Source organism: Dicentrarchus labrax, unplaced genomic scaffold (genome assembly GCF_905237075.1).
Source record: "Dicentrarchus labrax unplaced genomic scaffold, dlabrax2021, whole genome shotgun sequence".
NCBI lineage: Eukaryota > Metazoa > Chordata > Actinopteri > Moronidae > Dicentrarchus > Dicentrarchus labrax.
Window position 1 is genome coordinate 27,146,021 of NW_026136715.1, and position 22,550 is coordinate 27,168,570.

Here is a 22,550-nt window from a genome sequence, read left to right on the forward strand (position 1 = left end):
AGCTATTGAGAATCAAGACTGGTATCCACCACTATTAAGATAAGGCAAAATTGCCCCCTATTAGTCACCTGGTAGAGATGGCATCGGATAAACCAAGGCTGAGTCCTTGCTGCAGCGGCCATGGGTTGCTGCGTGTTGTCCCCTCTGTTCATTAAAGGCATAAAAAGCCCAAAAGGCGGGTCAGAACTTAACGTTTGACGCACATTTTAGTTGACCAAATGTTTAAAAAAAATGTATTGTGTGTGCTGGCTACACTTTTTTTAAAAATATACTTTTATTCAAATGTATCATCAATTACAAGGCATTACAAACAACAATAGAGAGTACAGAGAAACACGTATCAAAAACTGCACAAATAAATCCAAATTCTACAAAATAATCAAAAACTTTTGCTTGCGGCACACGTCTGGTTCCACCCACTGTCAGATATTTTTCCTTCCTTGCTTGGGGTTTTTTCTGGTTCCAGGGTCCGCTTCCATGCTGCCACGAGGTCATTGTAGACTTTCATCTTTGATGGATGTTTCCTCTGTGAACAAAAAGCAAACATCATCATATAAATAATCAATACCATGTTTTCATTAAACATACAGTTCAAATATTTTTTATATTAACAGATTCATTCATATTTGTGTCATGTAGAAAGAGTAGACTATATCATGGATGGGTCACTGGCAGACTTTAAGGGTGGTCCCAGATCAGCTGCTTTTATCCTGCATATTAGATTACTGAATGAAAAACATTCACCAATATATCAATCAATCAATCAATCAATCAATCAATCTTTATTTATATAGCGCCAAATCACAACAACATCTCAAGGCACTTTACACATAGAGCAGGTCTAGACCATACTCTTTCATTTCATTTTAAAGAGACCCAATATTAGAACACTAGAAGATTTTTTATTAGTCAAAACTTAATAACTTTTTGGTGCATTTTTCAATGTGTTAATGCACTCATAAGCAATTTTCAACACATATCAATATTAGCATCATTTTGTGTGACATCAAGGAATGTGTCATTTTGATTGTTTAAAATGAAGCTTACTACCAAGTTAGCTAATGTTAACTAGCACTATAAAGCTGGCTGCTAACACTGACATTAGCATGCCATGATTGAGTAAAGTTTTTAATTGCATGAATCCATGATTAATTGCATGTCACGTTATTTAGCTTCACGTGAGGTTATGTTATCTGTACATGCTTGTGCAGGTTGGAAGCAGAGTTTTTGTAGGTGGATAGCTGCGTCTCTTTCAGGATACAGAGTTTACATTGCATGATGGAATTGTTGTCATTCGCGGACTTGAACTCAAAGAAGTCCTTTAAGTATGTCCAGGGATCGGCCTCACGTTCTCCGTGCGTGTCCCAAATTCGACCCTTCTCCATCGATACACTTGTCTCCATCCGTCTCCATCATCTTTTAGCCAGCTCCTCTGTGGCGCCAACGTCTCCACGTTTCTGACCTTCTGGCGCTGCAGTTGTCCAGAGCCAATCAGATGGACCGTTACTGGCACGCAGTTCATCTATTTTATTTCTTTTACTTTGTAACGGAAGCTCTTTAAAATGTAGTGAAGTAAAATTACTTCCAACAATATGTACTTAAGTAAAAGTAAAATTACTGATTTTAAAAATAACTCAAAAAAGTACAAGTACACAAAAAAAACTACTCAATTACAGTAACGAGAGTAAATGTAACTCGTAACTTTCCACCCCTGACTACAAGTAATGGTTGTTCATCTAAAGGAAGCCTCTGCTTTGTAACTTTGTAAAAAATGTTCATCATTCAAGCCCCTCTAACAATCTGGCTACACATTTTTACCATTGGCAAATGTAAGATTACTTACTATGAAGATAAATGAAAATATATTATATTATGCTGTGTGATTATATGTATTTACACTGTGCAACTACCTTTCTGCTGTATCAAATCTTTGTACAGTTCATTCATCTTTCAAGGCAATTTTTTTTTATATTTATATATTTTAGTATAATGCATGTGTGTACTACAATATCTGTGCAATTATTCTGTGCAATTATCCATCAAATCTATCTTTATAGATGAAAGCTTTATATAGTCTATATAACTCTTTTTTTCTATTACTATTTTACTTTTTCTTTATTTTTAATCATCACTCTTTTTCTTGTAGGTGTTGAATCTTGAGCTTTATCTTATCTTATCTGGTGGAACCCCCGGTTAGACCTCTTATAGACAAATAACAGCAATCCGAAGCAACTAATTTGGTGTTCGGAAGGTGAAGCGTTGCATAAAAAGTACCAATCACACAAACAGAGCAGTTGAAAATCCAGGGTATTTATGTTATTTAAAGGACGCGGTCTCTGAGATCACATACAGAAATAACGCATTATTTTCTGAAACGTTAGCTCATATTTGTGGAAATGTTCTCTACATCCTGACAGCAGAACATGAGACAGATAATCTGTGAAAAAATCTGCTTCCTCTGGGACCTCCTTGTGCTCCTAATGGCATTTGCAAATTTGTATGAATGAAAACAACGAATCGAGCTTGTTGAGCTTTAAAGAAGCACAGGGATCTCCAGAACCATGAACACAACTTTAATTACTTATTAACATTTATAACTGCAGACTAAATGGTTTGTTCGTAAATAGGAAACGTACAAGCATTCATCAATGGATTACCAACATTTATAACGGAAATTCAAAAAAAAAACTTGCCAAAAGGATTTTTCACAACCCAAGCCCAAGCTACACATTTCATCAAATCCTGAACACAAATAACAAGACATCACAAATGTTCAAAGATGATTTACAAAACACATCTTCTCCCAAGTTCACTCCACTTCTGTTCTCAACAAATTAAAACTGTAACTATATGATCTTACAGTTCATCATCCATTATAAATTCCATCCTAGTTTTTTTTTTCTTTCTCTTAATATGTCATCTATTATTTAAGTGTTGTATGTTAATAAAACATGTAGTCAGACTAATGCACATTTACCCATTACCACAGTAAGATAGCAAGTTTATGACCTGCAGAGGCCAAACCCCTTATGTTCTGGCCGTTCTTTTTCTAAATTTCAGTCAGACAAATCACATTTAAAATGTTTACTACAGCAGTATAGCATATTTAGATCCGACCTCATCACTCCGCGCAGATATGTTTACATGGACATATTGGGAAGTGATGAGCAAATACCTTAAACCCTAACCAGAGCCTAAAGGTGGATGCTGGGGTGGTGGTGGGGCTTACAGCACAGCAGGCAGCAATAGCTTACAGCGCAGAAGGAGAGCTGGGAAATTTTGCAGTTTAAATAGACCGCCGGATTGGAAGGGTGCGCTTGGTTAGTGATTATGGAGTGAGGCATGTCATGTGTGTATAGCAGCGCAGCTCGAGTTGACTGCCTGAACTAGCTCGCAGGCTTCCCTCCATTAATTAATTATTTCCTGTGGTGGTTGTTGTTTTGTGTGTTTGGTTACCACTATTAATTTGTTTGTTTGTTGGCTCTCTGACATTGCCTGACTGGGTATATGTAAAAGAAAATGTTTATTTTTATATGTAATTAAGCTGTCACATTTAAATTTGAACATGTAAAGTAGGAACAAGCATTTCATCTTTTTTTAATATAAATATCCTTTAATGTTACCTAATGGGGATGGCTGACATACAGTGTGTTGTGATGAAATATGTATTTATGTGTGTGTTTATCTGGATGTACGGGCTTGATCTGGATTATGGCCTGATTTAGTGAGACTTTGGTCTAGTGTTTGTTCTCTTTTCTTTGTTGTGTCTGTTCTCTGTTGTAATAATAATTTAAAACATCTATTGATGCTGTGATGAGATTTTGCATGCATAACCTTAACAACAATTTTCTGAATTATTGAACATTTCGGCAGGTTTAACAAACCATCAGAGAGTAACAAATTACATTTAAATACAGTAATTTATTAAATGAAAGGCAAAACTGTCCACAAAAGATCTAAAAACAAAAGTATGTTTCAGATTATCCTCCATTTCATAGATTCCTCCACTGATATATTTTCTTCGTTCCTTTCCCTCTCTTTATCTCTCTTTATTTCTTTAGAGGTGTTAAAATGCTGAACTCAGGCCAACTTGCCATCACAGACGGGCTATAAATCTCTCCTCCGGTTAAGGCTTTTTCTCCTCCGTTGCAGCCCCCACCACTGTTAAAGTGAAGGCACTGCTCCAAGACCAGCTGTCAGAGCAGAATACACCCATAACCCTCAGTGGTACAATAGAAACTGAACCCCATCTGTGTTGGACCTCCACAACTATGTCTGTTCACTGTAAATGTTCAGCACTTGAACTAGTGTTTAAAAGGTGGTGACATGCATGCAGTTGCCAACTTCAACATTAACTCAAAAGAACATTTTCCTAGTTTGATAGTGTGGCAAACTTCATATTAGATCAGCTATTTCTTTGGAACTTAGAATTTTCTTTGGATTTTTACAAATGGTTGCAGGTATGGGCAGCCAGAACATTTTCATGGCACAAATCTGAAAGAAACTGAAAGAAAACCCTTTACTGTTGGTAGAAGAAGGGATATGAACCGAAGTTACACAGTTTGTACACCCAACCATCAAACCAGAGGTCTTATTCTGAATTTAGATACTATTCACTCCAACCTCTGCTTCTGCTTATCTGTGTGTTAGCGCTAGAAAAAAACTGAATTAACTAAATCAAGAACTCTTCAATATGAGGCAGTTTTGTCAAACAAATGGGACTACTCACAAAGGAGTCAACTTGGGTCAAATGTGGAACAACACAATCTTATCACACACATGAAGGGGCCAACCAAGATGTTGCCACTGAGTTTGAAAATGAGCAGCAACCACACAAGTAGCTAAATCGGTGAGTGCCACTCCCACTAGTACAAAATGGTTACAACAATGATGTGAAAAGAAACACTAAAAAACCAAACATGATAAAGTTACTGTGTTAGGCCAGGACCAAGTGCAGTGCAAACAGGAGAATGCAACAATGTTGACAGTTGAAAGGAGGTAACACTAACTGGTCTCCAATATAGAAGCTGCATATTTCCAACTACCCAGACCTCCCCCCCCAAGACTTTATCTGAGGTATAAACAGGGCTGTACTGGGGGTTAAACATATGTAAACGTTGTATACTAATAGCACTTTTATGATGCTTTACTCTTGTTGGTACCTTGTCCTAAATGAGGATGTCAACTAGTGACCAAGTCCAGCACTCAGTCCAGAGCCTGGCAGCTACACTGACTCACCAACACTGAACGAGACCAACACAACCGTTGACTCTAACAGGGACTGGGATATCTGCTACTTTCCCAGGAAGAATGACAATTTTAGGCAGTCAAATCATATTTCTGTAATATTGTGTGTTGGGCTTACATAGCCTGTCTACATAAACAAGTGAGATGCTTAATCTGTGCATTTCCTATACCATATTTACAAAAGGTAACAAACCCCAAAAGGTTTAAAAGGTTTGGTACTTTTATCAACTTGAAGGAACCAAATGTGTTAAAAGAATCAATCTGCCACTGCTAAGGAGTCCTATGGACATCACCTCTGGTTCCTTGTTGCTTTACAAGGAGGCAAGTAGGCCATTTAAGTAATGTTAAGCATAAATTCCAGTCATTACTTTGTTCCATCCTCTGAACTGTGAGAATGTTCAGCTTCTCTCTTTTATGATAGCCTTAATATCTGTTATTTGGACTGTTGGTTGGACAAACCTTTTTAGGATAGTGTTTAGATGCCATAACTAATGTGAGTGTGAAGATGTAAAGATCTTCATCATCTACAAACTACACCAACATCTATTCCCAGTGCTGTGTGAGGGGACCTGGGTTGCTGCACTCAGTGAGGCAGTCTCCCTGCCATTATACTGCCTTGTAGGTCACTGAACACTGTGAACATTGTTCTGTGCAAGTGTAAACAGATGGCTTATGCGTATGAATTTCAATGTGATAGTGATCATGTGTGCTTATGAAGGTTTGTCTTCCCGTGCTGCTCTTCCTTGATTTGTTGTGAGCCCTCTGGGTAACGCAGGCTTACTGTGTGTTACTGAGAGAGGGGAAACAATGAGTCCCGGGGATCACGCTAAAATCCCCAATGCCTCATTCAGCCTCCAGGTTGCCAGAGTGCCACCCCTAATTTAATTACCTCCCTCTGTCTGTCAGACCTGCTGCCTGCGCTGGCTGCTGTCCCTGCATTACATTAAACATACACACTCTCACAATGCACTGTCAGAGATCCATTGGGGAAAAGCGCAGGCGGCGGAGGCCAGTCTGTCAGAAATGAAGCAGGCTAGCGTTTGCACACACACCGACACACAGAGCAGCAGCACAATCCCTTCTGAGCAGGTGAGAGCTGTGCAGATGCTCTTCAGTCGGCAGGAAAAATAAGCCCTTAATTACTACCCAGTCTGTCTCTCTTTTCCTCTGTTCCTCTCCCTCCCCCTCATCCACCACTCCTCCGTCGCACTGCACTGCGGTTGCGGTGCTTGCCTCAAGGCTGGTGATTGCGGCGCAGGGCTCCTCCGAGAGTCTTCCCTTGTTATTATCCTTAAACAAGCAATTACAGTTCAGTCCCCGAGTGGAGCAAAATAGAGAGGGCACACCCATAGAAAAAGCTCTGGGTTCCCTGAGACAAACGAATAGCAAAGCCTTCCCGGGCAATTTTGTTTCTGGAATTGGCCGTGCACTCCCACCAGCGCTGCTGTGATGATGGAAGAAACGCTATGGTTAGCATGAAAACCAGTGAGTTGGAGAAAAGAAAGCAACGTTTAAATTAGCAGCGCTGAAAACAACACAAGGAGAATTGCTATGTTTGACATTAGACGGTTACGAAACACATTCTTCTATTTTCGTAAAGGCATCGCAGTGATTTTACTTCTGCCTGGGTTTTGGGGAAGAGTAAATGAACAGGCAGAAGAGGCCTCAGGAGGGGCAGCTCCAGTTCAGATGTTCAGCAGTCGAGAGACACGCCGGGAGCCTGAGCTGGCCCAGTCGATGGTGCAATGGATTTGTTGAGTCAAGGTGAGACAGGGGGGCTAAATGTTTCAGTGACCTCTCACCTTTGACCTGGGAAAGTTGCCTGGACAATTTAAAGCCAAAAAGTGATGGTAATTACTGCCAGGTTTAGAAACCTTTTAGTTTTTCATGTTCAGAATGCCATTAGTTTCTCTATTGGTTACCTAATTCTATAAGCCTGAGCCCTGTGCATATGCAGTCTCACAGGGCCTGAAATCTCTGCATATTTCAGCCCTCCGTTCTAACATGTACAATTAGTGTGTGATGCTCTTACCATAAGGTTTGTGCGAGAGAACATGACAGAACATTACTTTATAAGGTCCTTGGCGTAAAGCTGACCATACACTGTACGATTTTAGAAATATTGTTATCTAATTCCAACTTCGACTAAACGAGTAAATAGCCAAAGCTCACACTGTACGTGTACCCTACACACCATTCTAGCTATTGACAACCGTCACTAAAGTTTTGTTTGCTAGCAATTGCTAGCAAACAAACACCCTGCATTGATCATCTGTGCTATCCTGTGTGCCGACTGCCGTCAACATATACAGACTTTCTCCTGTTCACATTGGATGTGAGGAGGAGGAAACATCACAGTGGCAAACATGCCAAGTACACTTAAACAAAAGACAACGATCCCTTTATGCACAGTTGTGTTCAGGAACATTAACATAGGCCCCTGAGACCGGTAGGTTTAATGCCTAATGCTTGATGGTTATGAAAAACTTGAATTGTGATTCATGAAAGGAGCCTTTCCTGTAGCAAACTTTTTGTGCCAAGCTTGGAAGAGAAGGCAGAATATTTTTGTTTAAGACCAAGCCGAATGATAATCTATAATTTTGTAACGGAATCAAATGTTTGATCACTGCAACTGTATTTCTGTGTGTGTGTGTGTGTGTGTGTGTGTGTGTGTGTGTGTGTGTGTGTGTTAGTCTTGTTTGCCCATGAGGGTTGTGCACTTGATCAAATCAAACAGAAAAAAAATCTAAATTAAATTATGCTGCTGCCACAGCTCGACCGGCCTCCACATCTTCTGTCATACATACATGATGCATCGTGTCGCCAAGATGTCAGATGCTATGTTTGCCACTTCGCGCAAGCAAAGACTTAAGGTTTTCGACTCTTGGTTCTGTTATTCTGATATTCTGATATTCAGAAATTCATCCAAACATCCATTTTGGAGCAGCCAATTGGTTGTCGCACCCATCTGTACACTCACGCCCCTCTGTACAATGCACAGGAAACGACACCAAACAAAGCTTAAATTTGGTCCCCTTCTAATATGCGGTTCAAAAATTTGGTCAGAAACGGACTAAAATTGTACAGTGTCAGTCAACATCAAGACAAAGGTGGAAAAATCTTACATTTCAAGCTTCTAGCTGAAATAAGCTCTTGCCACTGGGGGGAGCCAAAGTTGGACATTTTCAAAAAAATGGCATTAAATGCAAAAATACTGGATTTGCAAAAATGCAGAGTTACAGGTTACCTACAGTCAACCAACGAAAACTGGACTTGGTTTCGAGTAGCTTCACCACACACTGACCAGTGCTGTTTTCTTTTTGCAGACCCAACTTTCAAAAAACAAAATCAAAGTAAAAGTCTCCTGGATCAGCTCTGTTACTGGGCGGGTTTGCCTCTTCTCTCCAGTTTCTGTTTCCTACATAACACTGAGTGCTGTGGTCTGGCAAACATTAATGCCAATTCCACCATTGCCCCCTATAGTACGTATTCCCCTCTCTCCTGTTTGCTTCCTTGAAGTTACATCACAGGCATTACCTCACTGCACAGCGTAGTCTAAACACACTCACTGTGATGTTGCCATAACAATGTGTTCCACTGGCTCTCAGCTCTGCCCGGCTCGTCCAGCACCGAGGCAGTCCATCTCTCGTAAAGCTGTAATGCCTCTCACCCGAGAGGCTGCAGGTCTCCACACTGCCCCCCCTCCCCAGTGCTGTGATGACGACAGACTGTTTTTCACAAGGAAAGCAAGAGAGGAGAATGGATTCACCAGATGTGCTGTATTAAACAGACAAATGGAGCATGGGAAAGCTCTTTATAAAAATAATGGTGCAATTTCAAAAAGAATGACTTCAGGGCTCAAGACTAAGAAAGCATTAGCTTTTAGCTTATTACAAGTCTTGTTCAATTTCTGGATTCATGATGAGAAGGGCTGAATTTCATGTTAGGAAGGAGTCAAGGCAAAGGAAGCATAATGGATGTTTCTTTTCTATCCAAAGTCTTTTTAATATATTGCATAGACAGCAGGGGTGCTCAGACATGTCAGAAAGCTCTAATAAATAGACATAAAGTATCCAGTCCCCCATTTGATATAATGTAGTCCCAGGGACCAATATGGGAAGATGCTGTTTTTGATTTACTATTGAGCTGTATACTCCTCTACACTATATGTTGGAAACTGGGTGAAAAGTTTGATTATAATGGCCATACTAATGCATTTTCCAGAATAAGTTAATTTCTACAGAACTGAAGTATTTCTCTCTTTGCTAAGATGGAAGTAACTAATTACAACTACTCAAGTTAATCTAATTAGGTAATTTTTTAGTTACTTGTACGGAGAGACTGCAGATCACAACCAACTGAAATCCCTTGACTAATCCAAGCACACACATAACATTTTTTAGTGAATATCGGCCGATAATATCGACCCTCCGATATTATCAGCCGATATTCACTAACAAATGTAATATCGGGACTTATCAGTATCGGGTTTTTATAACCGATGTTTGTTCTGTAGGCTTCAGCATTTCTGAGCCTGCATGAACGCAGCATGGGACGTTTACCGGCACGCGCTAGATGACATATTCATTCGATTCACGTGATGTCACTGTAGCTTTGCACCGCCATCTTTACGACCAACTCGGGCCGATCGCGCCATAGACAGTATTGTTCTCCACACTGTTTCTTTTAGTGTGAGAGCTCAAAGACCAGTTGCACATTTTGATTTGTTATTTGTTATCATGTAGGGCAGCTAATTAAACATGATGCCTGGAATGCAATAGAATGTGTTACGTTTTTATGTGTCAGATGGTGGGGGTACGCGAACCGAGTCAGCATGTGCGGGAAAAAAAGTTTGGGAACTGCTGCTGTAGCAGAAAGTGCTCACTAGCAGCACTGACATCAACAATGATCAGAGTAATCCACCACAAACTGTTCCCATACAGTCACAATCGCCTCGTTTCCCTTCATGTTCTTTCAATGAGTATAAACCATGGACTGTATAAATAGGTAGAATCACATCTGACATTACAGAACATTATCCAGATTAATGACAGACACACATCAGCTGCCAGGAGAGGGCAGGGTGGTGATGATGACACCGTTGCAAATGCAATGATGATTGGCTGGGTGGGTGGATGCCCTGCTCACACTGTCTCACTGCACGCTCTAACTACTACTGTAAACACAAGACAGAGACAATGGCGACGAGCGAGCCAGGGAAATCCAAAGGTAGCGATATCAAACTGGAATACCGACACTACTTCTCGCTTACTGAAGTTAAAGGCAAGAATGTTCATGTAACAGGCACTGTGCCCAGGAAAAAAGTCTTTATCCACGTCTGCCTCAAGTATATAACTATAACTAATTACTTTTTTAAAGTAAGATGCCCAACACTGCTTAGCTAACAACTCGCTACCTAGTCAGAGTAAACTACCACCAAAATCATACAGTTGAATTTTTTTTATATAATACTTACATTTCCCATGATTAAATATAAATCCTTGGTGGCCAGGTGCAGCACTTTAACGTCTTTCACCCATCCAGCCACAGCATACTGATAAGCATCGGTACTCTTGAAAGCCCCACTGTACGGGGAGGGGTTATGCACTAGATAAATGTATATATCATAGAAAGCCTATTGGGGCAAGCCTGGGGCAGATAATAAGGGACAAAAGAAAACTGGGGGTAACAAATAAAATTGAAATTTTCTCCAGATATCTCTGTCTCTCTCTCTCTCTCATTCAAATGGGCAGTGTGGGCGGGCCATACTGGGTGAGACTGGTCGTCAATATGGCGCCGTTCTATTTGATAGTGACGTAGGTGGCATCTATGAATAACAACAACAACTACACGCTAGACTGGTTGGTTGCTAACTGTAGCTAACAAGCAAACAATTTAAAGCTGAATGATTTTAATATTAACACAAAATAAATGCAATGCACCTTAAATATTTGACCCTGCTCTGAGCTGTTCCTTAACCAAACTAACAATTGGCTTAGAATTTACATTAGCACTCCTTCAGGTGCATAATACAATTAAACACATTAACCAAAGCTAGCGATTAGCATTAGCGCTCTTTTCAGTATTAATACAATGAAAGTTGAAGTTGTTCTCTTATTTTGCACAGACAGTGTTTACATTTGGAAAGCCATGTTGCATTTATGTATGCATCCAGTGGGGCATCACAATAAAATTAGGCATAATGTGTTAATTCCACAATAGGAGATATGTAATGTCTTTGGTGTAAAAAGCCTGCATATATTGGTATCGGGTGATATCAGTATCGGAAATTGAGAGTTGGACAATATCGGAATATCGGATATCGGCAGAAAAGCCAATATCGAGCATCCCTAATACTAACTGAAAACATACCTATAAATATTGTATTCTATTTCTGCTGATAAATCCTCTGATAAATTTGCGTCTGAGTTGGAACCACAATTTGAACTACATCCAAACCTTTCATATTAATTTTGTCGTCAGTCACCAGGGACACACGGTAGGCGGATGTGCCCTGCACATAGTAACCAATTGGGCGGTTCAGATAGAGTTGTCACGTGTTCTGCAGCAATTGCTTCGACGGCTGTTCTTTTTCCACACATTGTAAGCAAATCTGGCAAGAACCACACTGTGGGCCAGTGGACACCATGAAATTTTATTTTTTTTACCATCCACTGATTAGATGTTGGTGCTTTTCAACTCGATTACTAGATTTGAAGGATTTTAGTCATCGGACGTCTGGATCTTAAGTTATCAGAGAAACAAGCGGAGCTAACGTTAGTAGCTTTCTGTTTGTTTTGGAGAGGAGGAGTCCTCTGTGGATAACTGGGCTCCTGGTAGAAACCTCCTGAACCATGAACACTGAAGGAATCCTAACCGGGAGAAGCTGACTGCAGTGATGGCAATGGTGGTGAATACCACAACTCCCATGATCCCACACTACTTCACGATGTCATCAAACTTTGACTTTTGTTTTTTATGTGAGAGAGCCCCTAGTAGCAGAAATTACATACTGTTCATTTAACTCACTCTAAGACAAACAAATATGTGCATTTAACAAAAGTATTCACTTTCCTTAAACTTGTCAGCAGTAAATTCTGGGGAGATGCTGTTCCTAATCTGCAGCCCAAGTTTTCAGAGCACAAGTATACTGACCGATGAATGAACTAATTACTTGAAGCATCCCCACAGGGCACACCATGTCTACATCAGTAATTAGGGGTTGGCAATGAGATCAACTTTCTCAATGTCTGAAGGAAAACATACAGTATCATTTAAAAAGCACTGATGTGTTTGCTTTAGGGCTCTACCCAAATAGAGTGTTTTTTTTTTTTTTTTAATGTAAAGAGAATCCAGTACACTACAGATACTTTACTGACTGAACTACATCCTTCCTAGTACTTTTCCAGGCATGTGTTTGCTGATATACCAAGAACCTAATTTCCTGAATTTATTATAGAAGACAATGTGTGCTTTCTCTGATGTATTTGAGTATAACTGTTTGCTTTTGTTGCTCACTTTAAATATGAATTATAACACTGCCTGAACCAGATAATAAAATCAGATATGAGACCTAATTACTGCAGTATGACATTCTGCTCACAATCAGTCTTTCAAATAGCTTGAGGAGTTCAGCAGGAATGTGTGTGATCAGTGAAATCCATGCCAAAAGTGTGCCTGTAACACTTTTAGTGGTTAAAGCATGATGGTAACTAAGGCTTAATGGATCACACAGCGATCTGGTTTCGCATGTTTTAGCCCATTAACAACAAATCTGGGACATTTCATGCTGACCATTTTCCAAAGCACACTGTAAGTTTTGAGATTCATTTTCTGACTTCCAGGCAGTCATTTGATTTACATCATTCCAGTATGGTATAAAAATCTGTTTGATATGGGTAATCCATCACAGTGATGATTTCATCACCTTTCCTTTTTGCCACAGTTTAAAAACTGTCCCTGATGGTGAGTTTAAGGCTCATCCCAAATTGAGAGTTGGCTGACTGTTCAAACTCAGAATACAAACACCAAGCAAACACAAATCTTGTAAAAAAGAATATTAGTGTGCTTGTTTTAGTATTTGAGAAAGCAAAAGTTTGAATTATTCCCTATGTTGGTGAAGCCAACCATTATTTTGAGTGCTAAATTAACTTTAATTTTCCGTCCACTACTAGCTCAATGTCCCCAACTCTATGCTAACCTGATTTTATATATAATATTTTAACCTCGTTCCAGCATGTTCCCACCCAGCCCAGTCTCACACCAAAGTAATACATCCACTAGAGGATACCATGTCAGTGTGACATAATGCCGCGCCTAGATGTGAAAAGTACACGCATGAATGAAGGTGCAGTATAAAGAGCATCAAAGTCCATGTAGGGAAGATCACAAGACTTTCTTCCAGGAGACTGCTGTTCAAGTTCCATGTAAAACCAAAAGTCAAAGCTGACTTACTTTAAGTTTTGTATATAAGTTAGCTTATGTAACATACTTAACTTACATCAGGTCCATAACATAACTTGCAACCTCAGCAAGCTTTATTTTAAGCGCATAACTAGACTTTGCATATAGTTATTACTGCTAACTTTGCCGCAGAGTGAGCATGTGTTGAAAACGTGACACTGCCACAGTGGACCGGTGGGTCTATTACACACTCTGGCTGACACCAGGTTGTTCCACCGTATACCGCGTTCCTTGTCTTGACTTGAACTAAATGGTTGGCCAGCGCTCTTGCCATTTCAACAGCTCAAAAGCTGCCAAAACAACCAGAAGAAATAGAGAGAGCAGACACAAAAATGAGTGTTCTCATGATCTGGGATCGCATACTACAAACTGATTCTGTCCTTACAGACCTGACTCCCGTAATTTTACACATCAAAGTCTGTTCCGGTGTTGACCACAAAAGCCTCCATCTTCCCACAGTTTGGGGAAAACATCTGTTCTCCCTTAAATGATAAGTCTGGTGTTATTCTAGATTTTACATTGTCAACATATCTCATTAATAGATCCAAACAAACAATGTATTAGTCCGTCTTTCCCCTCTGTGGCTCTCAGGTTCAAGCCAGTTGGGTGCTACTTTAAAAACAGCTGATCACTCTACCTTTTATCAAACGTAACTCAAACAGAAGGGGAATAGTGCATTTGCTAGGGACTATTATCTGTAGCAGATTAAATCAAAATAAACTACAGTATGTGTGTTCATGGTAAAGGAAAGAACATGTCACCCAGTTCAACAGTGTGGCTCACTGATGTGTTTTGAAATTGAAATTGAAATTTTAACCTCTACCGATTTTACCCATCAAAGTCTGATTACAAGTGTTAGGGAGTCACACTCTTCTCCCTGCTCCAAGCTTAGAGGCTTCAGGCTACATTAGACGCTACTAGCATCACAAACCCCGACCGAACTCAAACCATGACTGAAATCATCCGCACTCGCAAAAAAGGATATAACACATTAAATTGCAAAGCAGCAGCAGAAAACAGACACGGTTTTAATATTTTTGGGGTCAGCACCCATCATACGTTAAAGACATTAGAGCTGAGCACGCAGGATCTTTTGTTTAATGTTGGTCTTGGCAAGGAACAATGTGTGGAATAAAAAAGATCTTAAATCTTTGAAGTACTGTACACTGAAACCTGTAGGTGCCTACAAGTTAGGAACTCAATCTATAATTTGATGTGCTTTGGAAAATAGTCCATGCACTGAAAATACAAAACCACCAGTAGAGTTTTTTTGTACTTTTTGCCTTTGACCCCTTCTTTTCATTTACAGGAAAAAATTTACATTTTGTATTATTTTTGAATTCAGTTTTAGGACTGTGTATTTGAGGCATGTAAACAATATCTGATGTATGACATTTTAACATGTATGATTAATTTTTGTTCATAAAGGTTGCTACTTTTTCACTGCAGAGACGCTAACAATGAAACACATTTTGCTGATATTTTCTTCATTTTAATGGGAGACACTTCATGGCTCCTATAAGTCACATCTGTTTTGCAGAAGTTGACTTCCTCCCCAAAGCTCCCAAAGACTCGATAGCTCCATTAGGGTTAAACACATAGCTTGCACACACACACACACACACAAACACATACACACACACACACACACACACACACACACATGCACAGTGCACTGAGACTGTGATGAGTCAAATTGAGGGTTGCTAATTATAGCCTAGGGGAAAGTTTTGCCTTTTTGCTCGTCATCAGCTCTCTTTGGGAAGAGCAGAGAAAGAGAAGCTGTTGGTGGGGGGTTGACGGGAGGTGGGCGGTGGCTTCTTTCTCCAGGCATCCGGCCTGTCCTCTTCCTCGACCGTGTGTGCTCATCGTGCACGCTCTTTGCATCTGGACCTCTTCAACAACCCCCACCCCAAAAGCCCTGCCTCCTTCCACTGCTGACATTGTCTTTCTTTTTAGTTTCACAGTGTAAGGATATGAGTTGTCCTTTCCTCCTTTAAATGGCCTGTTCTCATTTTCTCATGTACTGAAAAAATATATCAACCAGCAAAATCAACAGACACAGTTTGGGACATTTTGTATCCCTAAAGAATAAGTCTTTTATTCTATATTTTTGTTATTGCCAAAAAATCTGCTTCTTTCTGCTCACTGGTGGTTACATCAGGACTTTAACAAATGCAATTTTAGGCATTGTAATGATGGGATCGGTGTGGTATCAGAGTAGGTAATTACAGTGGGAAAAAATTGAATAACAGCGCATCAAAAGGACATGGCCCAGGCTACCACAGAGTCGAAAATACATACATCATCAATCGCATGAGTAACAGTCAACTGTTGAAGTAACATAAAATCACATCCATAGCTGCACCATGTCAACTGACAAAATGTCAATATCACATATACTAGTGGCGGATTAAGGTAGTCATGGGACCCTAGGCCACTGTTTGTTTGGGCCCCCCACATTATTAATCATGTTTTATCAGAAAAAAACCTGCTTGGAATATGACGCGGCACACACGTGCACACTTGGCCGTACACACGCGCACACACGTCGACACAGCCTTTACTATAAACAACGATGCCACAGAAAAAGGCCTTCACAGAGCATCTTCTAACTGCTGACTGCTTTTAGATTTCTAAACCAACAGGCAGGCCAACATCGGAATATGCCTGCTACTGAGGAATAATTACAACGTCCTGACTGAAACACAAATCGGGCCGCTGTGCAATACAGTAACAACAAGTAACAACAATCTCAGTCTGTTTTTAACTAGTCCCAGTTTGGGAAAAGAACGCTCCCCGCTGGCGTTGGTTACAGGCAAAGTCATAAATAGTCGCAGGGCAATATCAACATTTGGAAACACTGACTGCACTTTTCAATGAATTCCAAACATGTTGCTGATGAGAGGTATGATGGTGTTCCCTTGCCTGCGTTGCCATATTTTTCTATATGCCCTCAAACTCGCTGATAACTTCCAGTACACCCATAAAGTTCCCGTTATCAGGTTGCCTGTGCCAGTTTCTCTGTGTCTCCTGACAGGCAGTCCTCGCTCTGCTAAAAACTTCACCACAGCAACTACCCTCTTTAAAACCTCTGTCCAATATTCGCATTCACTGTCAAATAGTTTTTTCAGTTCTGAATCTATACTTCCAGCATCAGCACAGCACATAACATAAGCTACCATAGCCTTTCTGTGGTGCTCCGATCCTTCGCGTTCAACCAAGCGGGTGGCGGTGACTGTAGCCGAGTCAGTGCAGACTGAATATCACAGCACACACAAATAATTTACATGCAAAACAAAACACAGTACCTTTTGAGGGGGAATAGAGCAACCATTCTCTTGGCACAGTTTCACCATTTGCCAGTTTCCCTTTAAACAGGATTTTGGAAAAGTACCGATTTTGGTGTTGTGCTGTCTTTCTGAGGCAGCAATATCTGCGTCCTTGTTCTGACAAGTTTCAGGTCTGATTCCAACCCAGTATGTCCCCATGTCTTCATTAATTTTATCCCAGCATGCAGGATCCGACCTATAGGTAGCGGGATCTGCGGCCCCTTGTGCGCTCTCCGCAGCAACGGGCGAGGCTGTCATGGAGGGGTCCGCGGGTGTGGTGGCTGGGACATCATGGCTAATTCCCTGGGTGTTAGTGGAACAACATACCGGTGTTTCGGGTAGTTGAAGTGTCAGTCCCTCTGTCTCAGACTCCTGATCTGAGTGAGATTGTGAGGCATTGTCGAGGTCAACTTGGCTGCTGTCTTTGTCCTGGCTAAAGCTAGCTGTAGCTACAGCGTCCGTTGCAGTATCAATGCCGCCAACATTAACGTTATCGTTAAAATCCTGTCAATTTAGGGATTTTCATGAGTAGATCTTGGTCACGCTGTTCTTTCAGTCGTTGCACTTTTCTTTTTCGTGCTCCGCTATCACATTTCCTTTCTGACATTTTGCCGCTATACTGTCTAGTAACAGTGAATGACGTATCATTTGACAACACAACTGACCTTATGAACCCGGACACATGATGGTAGCTGATTGGGTAAATGTGTCCCATATCTACCCAATCAGCGACTTAATTTTTTTAACGTTTCTAAGGGCCCCAATAGGAGGCAAGTTATTTTTCCCGGTGTAGTAAATTAAAAAAAAAAATTACTCTTACTCTGGCCAATCCGGGGCCCCTGCACACGTGGGGCCCCTAGGCTGTAGCCTAGGCCAGCCTGTGCATGAATCCGCCTTTGACTGTAGAAAGCACCAGCGATTGTCAGTCAGAACAGTGATAGCCAATGTTACTGCCAATGGAACAATATTACTGAAAAAACTCTTGTAACATAAAATATTTTAGAAAAAAACCCTCAAAACTGCTTTGACAAAGAGCTTATTAAGGAAATACCTTGTTTTCTTTGAAGTGGTTGAAAACAACAATGGTTGCTGCAAAAGAGGCTAGCGTGGATGCTGCTAGCATCAGTTCAGTATTTCTTAATTGAAAGAAGATCGAAGAACGCCACTGAAGGCTTGTGAAATATGTTTTCACTCTTCGTTTGACTACATTATGGTTGGTTCATTGATCTGAGTGGTTGAAGTTTACCCATGATAGACAGATGGTTCATCCGGTCAGCTGCTACGTATTTTCTGAAAGAGCGTGCCCATTTCCAAACAGTTTTCCAACTAGGACTTGTATGTAACACACCAAACCTCACTGTAAAAAGGCTGAAAACAGGGTGTTCAGTTGAGCGAGATGCCTCTTTCCTGTGTTTGCATGTTCTCAGGACCCCTGTGTGATGTCAGGGACATGGTGGATGAAACTTGGGGGAAAGCAGCGTCCTGAAGCTGTTAGTCCAGAGGATCCTCCAGCAGCAGAATGCATTCCCGCTATCACCCTTCTTCCCGTGTGAATGGAAACCCAGATCTAGGCTCTGTCCCGGGGATCCCCCCTCACACACATACGCACACACACACAACGACCACATCCCCAAACCCCACCAGGCCCTGGCATCACACATCCCGCTCTTCCAGCCCTCCACTGTCCTCCCCCTCGTCTCTGCTTTCCCCCCTGGCCCCTAATTGCTTTTATGCCTTTATTCTCACAGTGTGAGAAGTTTGACAATGTACATAAACGAAATTCCAGAATAGCAGCGGGATATGGAAAAAGCACATGTGGAAGCAGTTTGCCGCCCCTCTGGAGAAGACTGGGAATCTGTAGTTTTATAGATTTGTTCTGAGCAGAGAAGGATGTTGCTATTAAAGCTCAGGGCTCACTTCCACATGTTTGTGCTGTACAGGGACTAAATCCTTGCTTTTTAGGCCTTGTTGCACTACGTAGGGCTATGTTTAGGGGACTGAACTGCCCATGTGTTCATCACTGATTTATGCTGCTACTCTGCTTCATATCAGTTCGCTCTAGTAATACAAGATAACATTGTTTTTAAGTGATTTCCTCACAAAAGCCCTATTTGCACGGGACTAGTGTTACCTGGGGACCTCATGTGATTTAGTAATTACCCCACCACGTCTGTGTTTCGTGCGGCGCATTCGCACGGGATAAGCGAAGTCTGTGTTTTATGATGTCAAGGCTCTGCGTAACCTATTCGTAACATCCGCTTCCTGGACAACAAGAGCAATGGCTGCAAAGAAAAAAACCCGGCATTGGACGCGTGAAGAGACGCTCACTTTAATTGCTGTGTGGGGTGAACCACATTACCAAAAGCAATTTGATCAAATGGTGCACAACCACACAGTTTGGGAAAGTATTTACAAAGACCTCTTGCTCCAGTGCCTGTCTGTACAGGGGCTACCTGTAACACAACAAAATTAAGAACTGGCAGTTTACAGTAATTCTTAAAACATTTCTTCGAAAACCATTGCATTTAATTGAGAACTGCTAACATTTGAATGTAATATTTCTTCAGAAAGTATAGAATAAATATGGAACAACATTAAGACCGGGTAAACTCTGACATTTATGAGTAACGAACAGTGACACTTAAAGGTTAGATTTTTCCTCTGAAAAGTATGAGATAGAATTGAGAACTTGTTGAAAACAACACAAAGTGATTTTTCCTTAATAAGTATGGAATTATAAATGCTAAGATAAACGAATATTCCTTCAGAAAGCATTTAATAGCATTAAGAGCTGGCTAACTGTGACTTTAAAAGTATTATTCCCCCAGAACAACACTGGAGTCTGGCTAACAATTATCTCTATAAACAGATAACTGTAAGAATCTTTAGGCAAGAGACCAACAGTTTGGCACCATATGCGCTCTGGTTTCTGTTTGTATTCTGAGTAGTTTTGACCAATCATGTTTGAGCTGGCTTTGGTTGCATGCAGGTAAACAGTCTGTGTGTGGAACAGAGGCAGAATGCATCGGCCAAAATGCAGATATTTGTTCATTAAGATTAGCTGAAATGCATAGTTTTAGTTTTCGTCATTCTTACATATCAAGTTGGAATCAGACCAAAAGCCAGTACTTAATTCAGCACAACCCTAATCACAACATAACCCTAACCCTAATCTATTCGCGTTTTCTATCCATTTTAATAAGGATATTTTCAGCACTGTTTTTTCTGTGTTAAGCTAGCTATGTGTTTACACAGAGACGCAGTTAGTGGATGTTTTTTACTCACTTATATTCCGCTCTGCCTTTGATTGGCTATGACCTGGTCATTTCCATTTTCTAACACTAACCATCACACTCCTCTTTCCTAAACCTAACCAACCAAACCAACGAACACTATCCAATCAGAGGCAGACTAGGGTGGGTCTATTATGAATACCAGTGGAAAAAATAAATCGAGCATTATGGGTGTTTAGGAGTGCATACTAGACCCACGAGGAGGTGGCGGTACATGCAATAAAAAGTAAGTGTACTCATGAGGAAAAAAATCTGAAGTGCCAGTACTGAGTATTGGTCATACTGGCCCATTTCAGGCACTGCTGCAGAGGAAATGTTGGCCCAGATATCTGTTTTTATAGATATCTCCTGGCTACACCGAAAGCCCCTAAACATTGGCCATGGCTAATTGAGCAACTTCGACAACTGGGTGACATTAAAATTGATATTTCTTCAAAAAAGTATGTCATAAAATTGAGAACTGAACTGACTAACAGCGACACAAAGTATTTTTTTTCTAAACATATGAAATAAAATAAAATAGGCTAATAGCAACATTTTGAAAAAGTACTTCAACAAAATGCATGGAAGTGGCTAACAGTGGGACTGAAAAAAGAGAGTTGGGTGAGTTGCAAAAAGTAGATTAATATTCTGGAAGAAGACTGTGATAGGTCAGGTAGGTATTAGACATGTGTTGTGGGAGGGTGCAAGGGATTTAGTAGAGCCGTATTATTTGATTATTGTTTTGTTATCTCCTGTTATTTTCCAAAAGCAGCAGCCTGATCCACCATTGCTTCCGTACAAATCCAGTAGGAGCAAAAGGATTTCATCATCCTAAACACTTTTGAGGAACCTCAGTGACTGTTCAATAGCAGGTGATAAAACAGGCTCCAAACACCAGAATTAAGGGTGTATGTGTGGGCCTGTGCTGACAGATTAATATCCCTATTAAATCCCTCTACCAGTAGATTAACCTTGTTTAAAATAGCTGCATGAATGGAATGTAAAGGCATTCACTGAAGATTTACATAATGCAGCGTTTTGAGTAGCAGTGTAGGCACTGTTTACTGTCAGACACATCTTTCAAGAAAAGTCCTATTGACCTTTTTCAAAATGTGGCATTTGGACACAAAATAGATTCTGTATTCTATACCTTTGTCTCTCCTCAAGCTCTAGTCCTCCCCCCCTACACCCTCTCCTCTACCGAATCCATGCTGGCTGGAAGCGATGTCCTGTTTGCTGCTGTTTAACAACAAGGGAATTTGACTCTCAGCGCTCCAATTGCAGGAGTCGAGGGGGGAGTCTAGGTAACAGAGGTAGGTGGTAAAGGTACAACCAGCTCCAGATGTGGGTTCACAAGTAAAAGCTTCCCAAGACTGTGAAGTATAAATCTGATGACTGAGGCCCGTAAAAACAGGTTCTCCCTGTGTCTTCAATGGCATCCCACAACCTCTTGGGTCACTGAGATTATTGCTCCATCTTTCACCGGTAAATAGTTGGCACTGCAGCCTTTCAGCTGGACCAGTAGAAACATTCCTCAGTTGAGCTGCTTTCACAACAGGAATTTTTTAAATTGTTTATCATCTGTATATATTTTTTGATCCTGTGCTGTTTGATTTGTAAAACATATTGAATGAGTCTTTGAAAGCACAAATGTACTCTAAATTTACTATTTCAATGTGAATGTTGCTTGTTGCTTTATTTGGCAATGTAGGGGAGATCTCTTTCAGTTCAGATGTGTTTGGCAGAAATACAAATGAGGTAAGCCACAGTAGATAAAGGAGAAGTCTTAGAGAAAGTGCCATAAAGGGTTGGAGTAACAAACTTGAATGAAGTAACACATAGTAGTGTACAGAAAATGACTCTTTTTAGAGAGAGGGAAAGATAGAGAGGCATATTAAGTGAGTAAGTACTCTCTGAAGACACAGGTCTTTAAGTTCTTTCTGAAGACAAAGACTGATTCTGCTGACTGAACTGAGTCCAGTAACTCATTCTACCACAGAGGGAACACAATGTTAACATTCCTATTTGTCCGATTTTTTTTCCCATTAAGATCTGGGCCTTCATGGGCGTTCAGACAGAGAACAACCCTGTGTCAAAACAATGCAATAGGCTGTGGTGGTGTGGGAGCGTTGTTTCAGGTACTGGTTAGAAAATATCATAAGATCCAGGAAGTCCAGTTTGAGGCTTAGAAGGTTTGTCAGACAACAAAGCACAGGACAGCAGTTAAGAAAAA

General features: G+C 40.6%; 2 long non-coding RNA genes across 2 annotated transcripts in view; both read right to left on the reverse strand.

Annotated features, from left to right (window-relative positions):
* LOC127378022 (uncharacterized) overlaps positions 1–22,550 on the reverse strand; it is a 167,646-nt gene that overhangs the window by 86,962 nt on the left and 58,134 nt on the right. The gene's annotated exons all lie outside the window — the stretch shown is intronic.
* LOC127378020 (uncharacterized) lies at positions 2,291–8,879 on the reverse strand. The gene is made up of 2 exons (XR_007887800.1): positions 8,499–8,879; positions 2,291–6,691 (listed from the first exon to the last, which is right to left on the reverse strand). It is a non-coding gene; the product is annotated as an uncharacterized LOC127378020 (long non-coding RNA).